Below are 9,572 nucleotides of genomic sequence, written 5' to 3' on the forward strand. Positions count from 1 at the left end.
TATTTAGAAATCTGTTCCTGATTCTTTGCAGATGGCCCCTGAAAACTGTATGTAGATATGACAACAGTGCATTCATTAGGAGTGTTAGCAAAATAAATATTTTCAGTAACAAAAATATGTCAAATGAAAAGGAAGTATTGAGCCAGGTCATCATACTGTATAAACAAGCACAACACTGTTCAGGCAATTCTTTTATTTTCATGTAATAATCTATAAATACATGTTATATACACAGTATGGAGAATGGTAGGATAGTCATTTGGAAATATTTGCTTTTACGCAGAAGAAGACATGCTACAGTGGGTGATATAATACAAAGGCTCTAATGTGGAGCATACAGTTCATCAAAAAAGAGGGTGCCAAGCTTCTGTAAATGCTCTCCCACAGTTTTTCATTCCTAACTAGTAGTAATGTAGACCCTTTAATAATAAAGACATTTAAAATGTTATTCATTACTTATGCCCTTCATAACCAGCTTTTCTCTTAGCCTGACACTTTGCCCCATCTGGGTACTGAAACATGTTTTGAACACTGTCAAGTCAGATATCCATTGCAGAAAAACTTTCTGTACTCAATTTTGAGAAAAACTCTATTGCCCTAAGAATTTATAAAAGTATATTTTTCCAAAGGTAAATGCATATTGGATTTTGTCGGTTTTGTATTAAGGACAATATTATATCAAAACACCAAGAAATCATATTACCAACTTCTTTAGAATTTAAAAACTAGGTCACAAATCCAGCCAATTCTCTGAAAAAAACATTATATCCTCCCTCTTTTCTTCTGTAATTTATATAAAGCATCTGTTCAATACCTTTTTCCCCACAGACGAAAGAGTATGTTAACAACCTCTGGTTGCTGCCAATAAAGCAGTTGTTGGCTATGAACAACAAAAATCCTTTCTCTTCTCATTAGCCGAGGGAGAGATTGGGCTCATTAAAACTAGACTGTGCTTCTCAAGCAGAGAAGGAAGAGAAAAAAGATATGAAAAGGACAGGGTCAGGAAGTGTCTGGCAGATAAGGATGCTATTTGTAGTTGTTTTCCTCCATATAAGCCTTGGGATTACCTCAAGAACTGGCTGTACTTTAAAGATATAAGAAAAATTTCTAGTTATCTGGAAGGGTGTATAGGGTAGTCCAAGAGAGAGAAGCACTGGTAGCATAAATCTTCACAGGGAAACACAACCTAAAATCAGAGAGAAAGGAGCAAGGAGGCATGATAAACAGGTGCAGCAAAAGTGAAAAAACAATAACTAGTCTGAACGGGGATGCAGAGGCAACCATCTTGTGAAGGTGCAAGAGCTCTGTTGCTATGAAAACCTCATCAGTATTTACTGTAACTGCAGAACACCTCTAGCCCTGGAAGTAAGTCTGTAGAACCAAAATTAACGTGTCAAACCAACAAGCTTTATAGATCATCTGAGTTTGCTCATAGGAGAGTGTCAGTTTTCTCCTATAGGTATGAAAGAGATACTTCTACTACCACCAAACACCAGACTGAGAGCAGAGCAAGACATCATGCAAGACACAGTGAAGATGCCTGATGCCATTTTGTTGGGAAAATAAAGGGTAAGATGAGAACCTTAAGCTAACGCAGAACCGCAGCTAAAAAAGGATAAAAAAGGATAGTCACTCTAATAGACTATTAGCATGACAAGGCTCAAGTAGCTTTGTGGATTGAACCTCAATTTTCAATGCCTTAGCTGACTACCTCAGTAAAGGACATCATAGGATTGCTCTGCTCCACAGGGCAGTTCGTTCAGCTTCTCATTCATTCTAAATGTAGAGCTTGAAATCAGGTAGAGTGAGTTTTTTTATGATGGGCAACCAAAAGTAAGATCAAAGACCTGATAAAAAATGCTGTGGATCCCACATCCAGGACAGCTGTAATTTAGAAGGTGGGACACTGCTACAGAAGGAGGTGCCTGAGTGGTAAGACCAAGAAATTATTAAGGAGCGGAGAGCAGAGATGTACTTTCTAGTTGGTATGAGTGCTAATGATAATAAAAGAATCCTTCTAGTTCTCATGTCTATCACAGAGACCAGGATAAGCAGAAGGAAGGATGCACCAGGACCCCCATTCACCTGGGGCAGAAGCACTGTGTAGCTGTGTTCCAGGCAGCCAGAGCCCCAACAGCAACACTGGTGGGGCTGGGTATAAGGTACTGTGTCCTGGAAAACCAAGCTGAGCAAGGACAGAGAGCCTGGAGAAAAGGGAAATATTTTTTTCCCATAAAGACAGCTGGACTGTGTGGCTTGGTCCAGGGAGGTGGTGCTGTCTCCCTCTTTGGAGGGTTTCCTGCCCCAGTGGGATAATGCTCTGAGACCTGGTCTGATTCCATGGCTGAGCCAAGGGGCAGGGGATTGGAATGGAGACCTCAGGGGGTCCCCTCCTGGCCTGAAGTATCTTCTAATGATCCAGTGTTCTCAATTCAAGTAGGACATCAGAATGCTGGAGAGGATTCCTGGAAGACCTAATTAAGAATGAACTAAGTAACTGGAAAAGGTGCACTGCAGAGGAAGATTTTAAGGATGTCAATCTTTTTATATCATTAGAAGCGGGTTAGTGGAGGCATTGATCACTGTCCTCAAGCACAACTTAGGAAGCACAAACTTTATAACATAGGGCTCTTCAGTCTGCCAGGAGTTATAACAGGATCCAATGACTGAGACAAAAGAAAAACCTCAGAAAAGAAAAACATGGACATTTGTAAAAATAAACATAATTAAGTATTTAATTTGTGGAAATCTTCTGGTCTCAAGAGAATGTAAATAAGTTCAGTCAGAGTTGGCATTTGGGCCTTTTATTCTGAGAACCTTGACTATTGAATAATTTATTTTTTTTCCAAAAGTATCAACACAGATTTTTTCTGAAAAAAGAAGAAAATATGCATATCTGTCACTGGTCGAGAACATGCAAAAATAAAGTCTAGGAAGAGAACTTATGTGGAGAAAGAAACCTAAGTCCAAAGGAAACAAAAGTATGGAATTGCAGAGGTGACAATTATAAGCTGACATTATATGGGAGATTGAAAAGAAGAGATACTTGCACTAATTCAGCTCATTCTGGCTTTCTTGCGACAGCTCTGCAGAGTTACCAAAAACTAGGACGATCAGCAAATCAGGTCTTGTGTCCATAACTTTGCAGCACTTGCCAAGAAGGAGAATTATGTGAGGCAGGAACCATCTCTATGTTGAGGAGGTGTTGTGCCCTTTGTATTGCAACTGGCCAGTACCATTAGACAAGTACAAGTTACGGTTTTTGTCAAGGCATAACCAGCATGACCAACGCTGATGCACATGAAGAGCAGTCCCTTATTGTGTCCTGGACTTGAATTAATGCTGTGCAGGGCAGAACTGTGCCTTACAGTTCCATGACAACTGGATGGAAAGGCAAATCAGAAGGTTAGATAAATGTCAGAGACAAATAACAGCCTTTACATGGTTAATAAGAGCAGTAATTAGCTGAAAATGCACTAAGAACACTTGTAGGTATAAAGCACAGGTGTTTGGGAGAAATGTCATAAATAATGAGGAACTTCAATATTGTTTGCAGGTCTGGTGCTGAGCTAAAAACAGAAGCTACAGTCAGCACCTGTCCTAATACCATAGTGACATTAAGAATATATTACAAAAAGTGAGTTTTCAGTGTGATCAGTAGTGCATTTCCTTATCAAATCAGACTAATTCTTTTTTTAAAAGACATAGAAAATAACCAGCAAATGTTCCTCCTTGTATTACAGCCAATGTTGGATGCTACTTTAGTTACACTAAGGGGTGTTAGTATGGCGAGAGAAAAGAGCTCTGACAAATGAAAGTGCCTAAAAAAAATAGTTTAGAATAGGTGTGGTTTCTAGTGTGAAAAAGTTTGAGGATACCTTCCAGGAATTGAAATTGCTTTTTATTAAACTATAATAGCCCATAAATTTCACTCTGGCAGTATCCCTCCTAGGCTACTCTATCACCCTGCTGTTGGACTTCCAATGGGAAGGTCAGAAAAGATGATTTTTAATTCTTCTGTTTAGCATCTTGTTTTCCAATCACCATGGCTGGTTCATAAAAGCACACAGTATGTTAATCTACTAGAAAATACTCCAAATGGTCCATACTTACAGAGCTTACCAATCTGCTCCATAAGTGGGTATAGACCTGATAGTAAAGAATTTTTGCAAGAATATGGCCTTTATTTATCCTGTGCTTAAGTGATGAGTGCTTAGCAGAAGCCTACTAAGGGACTCTATTCATGATTGACAGAATCATAGCATCACAGAATCCTTTCAGTTGGAAAAGACCTCTGAGATCATGAAGTCCAACCTTTGACTGATCATCCCCTTGTCAACTAGGCCACAGTACAAAGTGCAACATCCAGTCACTTCTTGAGCACTTCCAGGGATGGTGACTCCACCCTGGGCACTCCATTCCAATGTTTAACAACCCTGTCCATGAAGAAATTTCTCCTGAGGTCCAGAAATCCTTCTGATGTCCTGATGTCCAGATTCAATACCAATAATCCTTTTTCTGCAAAAGTACAAGAACCTTGCCTGTTGTCAGCAATGTTTCTCCAGGAAAGTGCACTGAATCACTGCAAGATGTTTTCTTGATAACTGATTCTCCAGGGATTTTATTTGTAAGTCAATAAGGAGCCCAAGTTTTGTTTAATTGCTGGATTTTTATTTATACTAGTTCAATGCATTTAAAATGCTGCTGTGGCTGGAATTAAAAGGAGGTTGTTACACTATTGAACATTTCTCCTTTAGGCTGACAAAAAGAATCTGTCACTTAACCTGATGGCAATGAAAGACAGTGAATGAATCACTGTTTGAGGAAACTAATTTATTTAGTCACTCTGTCACTGTTATTTATTACTTATCAGCACATGCTATTAGTTGAATTAAATACAAAAACCTGAAGTTCTGTTCCAGTCCTCTCCCCACTTCAATTTTTAAAAACACACAACAAACAATAAAAAACTTATATGAATCTACAGTGCTAAAGCTGAACCCTTTAGCTTTATTCTGCTCCTCTTGTTTTAATTAAGCTTTGTTTATTAAACTTCTGCAACTAAGGTATGGGGATTATTAATCTTATTCAGCAGCTAAAGATAAAACTTAGTAGAGAGAGGACAAAAAAAAAAGAAATTAAGTAGTAAGACAAAAGGTTGATTGCAACATTTTACCAATAAAAATACAGGGCTGCAAAGAGCAAATATTTTCTCTTCTTTGCGTATCAAGGAATAAGCTATGAAAATATCTAATTTTTATATATGGGCATATATGTCATTGAGAACGCTAGGAGTAAATGTATCTGCCACTTCACAATATAATCACAGACGTACAAAACCAATCCCATTCAGTTCAGTGCTGCCTTTCCTCCTGTATACATGCCCTTTGTTTAACACATGATGAGGGCAGATAATAGAATTTTTCATGACAGGTTTCTCTGTTCTTTGCTTAATGATATAATTAACTTTTTATAAATCTTATAAATATAAAATATAAAATAAATAATATAAATATAAAATCTGCTGGTCTGTAGAAAATTTGGCATTTGGAGACCTGCTTAATTGGTATCATTGCTGAAGTAACAATAAATTAAAGTTACTCTACCGAAGACCCTTTCCCAAGATTAAAGAGACAGTGTGAATTGCAATTCTAACTAGGGTTACGTGTCAACTGTATCAAACACTGCCTGCTGATTCTTGGCTTCAGCTTTCAATGATAACTGTTTATTATACCCCAATAGCTTTAGGAGCTGCCTTTTTTCACTGGCTACAGCTCTCACCCTGGGTAAGCTCATTCCTTTTCGGGAGCTGATACTTAGTGAAACATACTGGCAACATTACCTTTTTTCTGCAGCAAGTGGAGGTAAATTAGGGGCCCAGGGGCTCCCTGTTCTCTCCTCTCTATTGTTTGTGGTTTGGCTTCCCAATACAAATTTCAGTGCTAATTTAGGCCTGTAGCAGTGAAGTAATGTATTTTTTTTTAAAAATGGTCCACCAAAAAGTGTTTCAGGTATTCACATTTTTGACACATCATACTTTCATGAGACAATAAAAATCTAAGTTAACTTCATTTCTCAGTTCTCAGACAGCCAATGTTTTCATTAAAACATCCCAACTGAGCAAAAGTGCAAGGAACAGGATTCACCAGACTGGAATGACCCTGACCTGCAAACAGGCAGAGATGCCTGCAGAGCCTCGTTATTCATGCTACAGGACCAAGATTCACCAATGGGACATTCAGTAAAAACATGATCTATCAATTCCTGTACCAGCTTATTTCACCAAAAGAGAGTAATTTACTCATAATAAACATAATTATGCCAAGACACATATGGAGGCACTCTAAGAACAATTAAAACAGAGAAATTTTCACAATGGGCTCTTCTGCAAAGTAGATATGACTTTTGTTATCTTTGAAAAGAATATGCAGATCAGTTAGTGAAACAACTGAGGAAACTCTAGTGTTATGTGACCTAACACTAATATTTGGTAAGAAGAGACATTTGAATGGCCTAAATTCTATTTAAATCCTGACACCTAACTCTTTCTAATAGGGGTTCTACCTCTTCAGAGGTGCCCAAACAATATAAAAGAGTAGGCTCAGTAATTTAAAAGGAATTTATATTGCCAAAATAGGGCTCTACTACAGTAGATGCTTCCTATTTTAACTTCTTTGGAACAATATTTATAGGTCTATAGATTTCAGTACAAAGATAAATTCCATAAGAAACCTGTTTCTTTAAAATACCCTTTTTTATACAGTTAAGGCAATGAATTAATAATATTGTTTAGATGCACTAAGTATTTATAAGGGTTAGTAGAAATTGAAGACAGAAAAGACATTACCTGCCACTACAACAGCAGAAAACCCCTTCAAATTTTCCAGTACTGCATCTACTCAAGTTCCAGCATACCTCTATCTCAACATCCTGATTAGGCCTGGAAAATAAGTTGGAGAAGATATTAAATAATTAATCTTAATTTTTCTTGGGATATAGTGCAGGTGGCTTCCTAAAAAAAATAGCTTAAGAAATGCCTGTATTTGTAACAACCTGTAATGATACAGGAAGTGGTGCAGTCAAAGAAATAGGAGAATAAAGCATAAGCGCTGGGATATGCAGTGTATAGAAGAATCCCTTTATGGAAAAGAAAATGCTACGGTTGTTAAATCTTGATGAAGAGCAACCTACCTGTCCCCAGCTCCAGCGAACTGGGTTATGCATCCCACTTCTGAGGCACCACATTAGCACTGAAGTAACCAGGGTTCCAATCTCAGCCTTCCCACTCATCTCATGACAATGACAGCATCACTTCATCCCTAAACTTCACCTTTTCAACTTTTCATCTAAGTACACAGATAATAAAATTTCCTTGCTCCTACCTTGTATTTGTCTAACTTGCAAGTCATTCCCCTTTACTTTCTGCTCCCATCCACTTTTTTATGTAGGGAAAAGTACTGCTTACAAATTGTTTTTACAGTTTGGGCTCTGCTCTTAGTACATCACTCTTTGAAACATTGTTAATGCAACACAGCCCCCTAGTGTGGATGCAATCCAAGAGTTTAATTCACATGGAATTATGAGGCTCTAACTTTAATCAGACTATACATGGTAACAATTACACTGACTTCACTTAAACAAAACAACCAACCAACAACAACAAAAAAAATAAAACTACACAAAAAAAGCAGCCAATAATCACATATGTAGATTGAAAAATTTAATAGCTAAAATAGTTTACGTTTGGAGCAGTTCAGCTACCATTTATGAGTGAAGGTCTATATAATTTCAAAAAGAGGGAATTAAATCATGGACCTTAATTCTGATGGCTCACATCTTAAGGACTGGAATAACCTGGGGTATCACTTATGTTAAATAATTCTCCACCACTTTCAGCAGTTGGATTTCCCCTCTCATTCTGTTGTGCCAACACAGCAAATTCAATCATGATGCTGCTCCAGGCTAGGAAAGGCAAATGGGCAGGATTCCCTGCTAGAATGAGCTTCCTGATATCCACATAAACACTAACTGTACAACAGTGGTACAGGAGGTAGGAGACAAAGAGGCAGCCTGGGAACAAGCAAACTAACCAAAATGTATGCATAGATCCTCACCAGCATTCACATTCAGCTTAAATGTCTTTTCCAGTATTTTATTTCTGCCTGCCTTTAAGGCTAGTTTCAACCTGCTTAGACAAGCTTTTCTAGTCATGTCTCATGTCCTGCTTTCCTCTGGTGATCTCAGAAGAGTTTGTCTGCATCTGTTCCACTCCCAACAAATATGCCTTCACTACAATCATGCAGAACTGCACCCAGTATTCCAGTGAAGTAAAGCTCAGAATTTTCAAGCAAAGTAAGATTGACTGGAGTCTGAAAATGCAAGATGGAATGCAAGACTGTAGATTAGACAATTCACAGCGTTACATCTTCATCTAGAACAACTTTGCAAAACCATTAGATAAAAAAAAATTCAATTTTGAGACTAACAATAATCAACAGATCCCACGGAAAAAAACCCTACATTTTCCCACATGTTTAAGAAAAACAACCAGGCACTGAATGAATAGATAAACATTCAATTTTGGGGTTGTTTTGGGTTTGGGTTTGTTTTGGTTTTCTGGGGGGAGGAAGGGTTGAAGGGCTTTTTAGATGATGGCTTGCGCTGTATAATGTAATAAACATAAAATACTTAGATTTAAACCTTTCCCTGTTTCACTACAGAGTCAGATTGATTAAGTGGTACATGGCTAAACCTTCTTAAAAGCCTCAGATTTTTCTTCACCTTTTATATATTCTATTTACATATTTTAACATTAATGCCAAGAAAAGCCCATGTAACCTGAGAGTTGACCCCTCCAAAACAAAAAAAATCTAGTATTTTAGCATTTATATTTGGCCATAAATAAGGTGAACAAACATTTTTCTATATGTATATATGCTGTAGATTAACTTAGCAATAAACATGAAGGTTTATATTACTGGGACTAAGTTGTAGGACTTCATAATCAGTTTTTAATTTGGTGTCTATGTTCCTATAGTTATGCTGTTCTTTATGTTTCTGCAACAACTAACCACCTCATCTCCCTTCCTGACTAAAGGGCTTATTTCACAATTAATCTTCAATTATCTTCTGTGAAAAGGGCATATTTACCAGCATCAGTGATCTCATAAAGCTAAATCAGTGCTTATAGTTTTAAGATGGGCATGTGAAATACAACAGCTTATAATGTATGCACTCATGCACCCCAAACCTTTTTTCAGTTGCTGTTTTTAGAAAACCACTGGCAAGCTTTATCCACAGATGAAAAAAAAAAATTACTTAATTAGGGTAACTGCTTTTGTAAACTAATATGTAAAAAATAGCAGTAATAACCAAGCAACCATTTACAATCTTTAAGGCTATGACCTTGTAAGGAATCAGCTGGTGAGAAGATATTTTGTCCCATTACAAGGTTCCCCCGAAGTGGCTGCTGTTTTTGAAACCACGCTCCCTCAAATAGACAGGGCTGCAGGAAAGTGCTACCCCACTGATGTACTTGGTGATTCACAAGGCAGTGCCAAACTCCTCATGTT

General features: G+C 37.6%; 1 long non-coding RNA gene across 1 annotated transcript in view; it reads right to left on the bottom strand.

Annotated features, from left to right (window-relative positions):
• The window catches only part of LOC135406629 (uncharacterized), a 31,310-nt gene extending 24,469 nt beyond the window's left edge, over positions 1-6,841 (bottom strand). Inside the window, exon 1 of the long non-coding RNA XR_010426387.1 lies at positions 3,051-6,841. This is a non-coding gene — a long non-coding RNA (uncharacterized LOC135406629). The remainder of the gene's footprint in view (positions 1-3,050) is intronic.
• Between the last annotated feature and the right edge of the window lie 2,731 nt (positions 6,842-9,572).

The sequence above is a fragment of the Pseudopipra pipra genome, chromosome Z, assembly GCF_036250125.1.
Source record: "Pseudopipra pipra isolate bDixPip1 chromosome Z, bDixPip1.hap1, whole genome shotgun sequence".
Taxonomy (NCBI): Eukaryota; Metazoa; Chordata; class Aves; order Passeriformes; family Pipridae; genus Pseudopipra; species Pseudopipra pipra.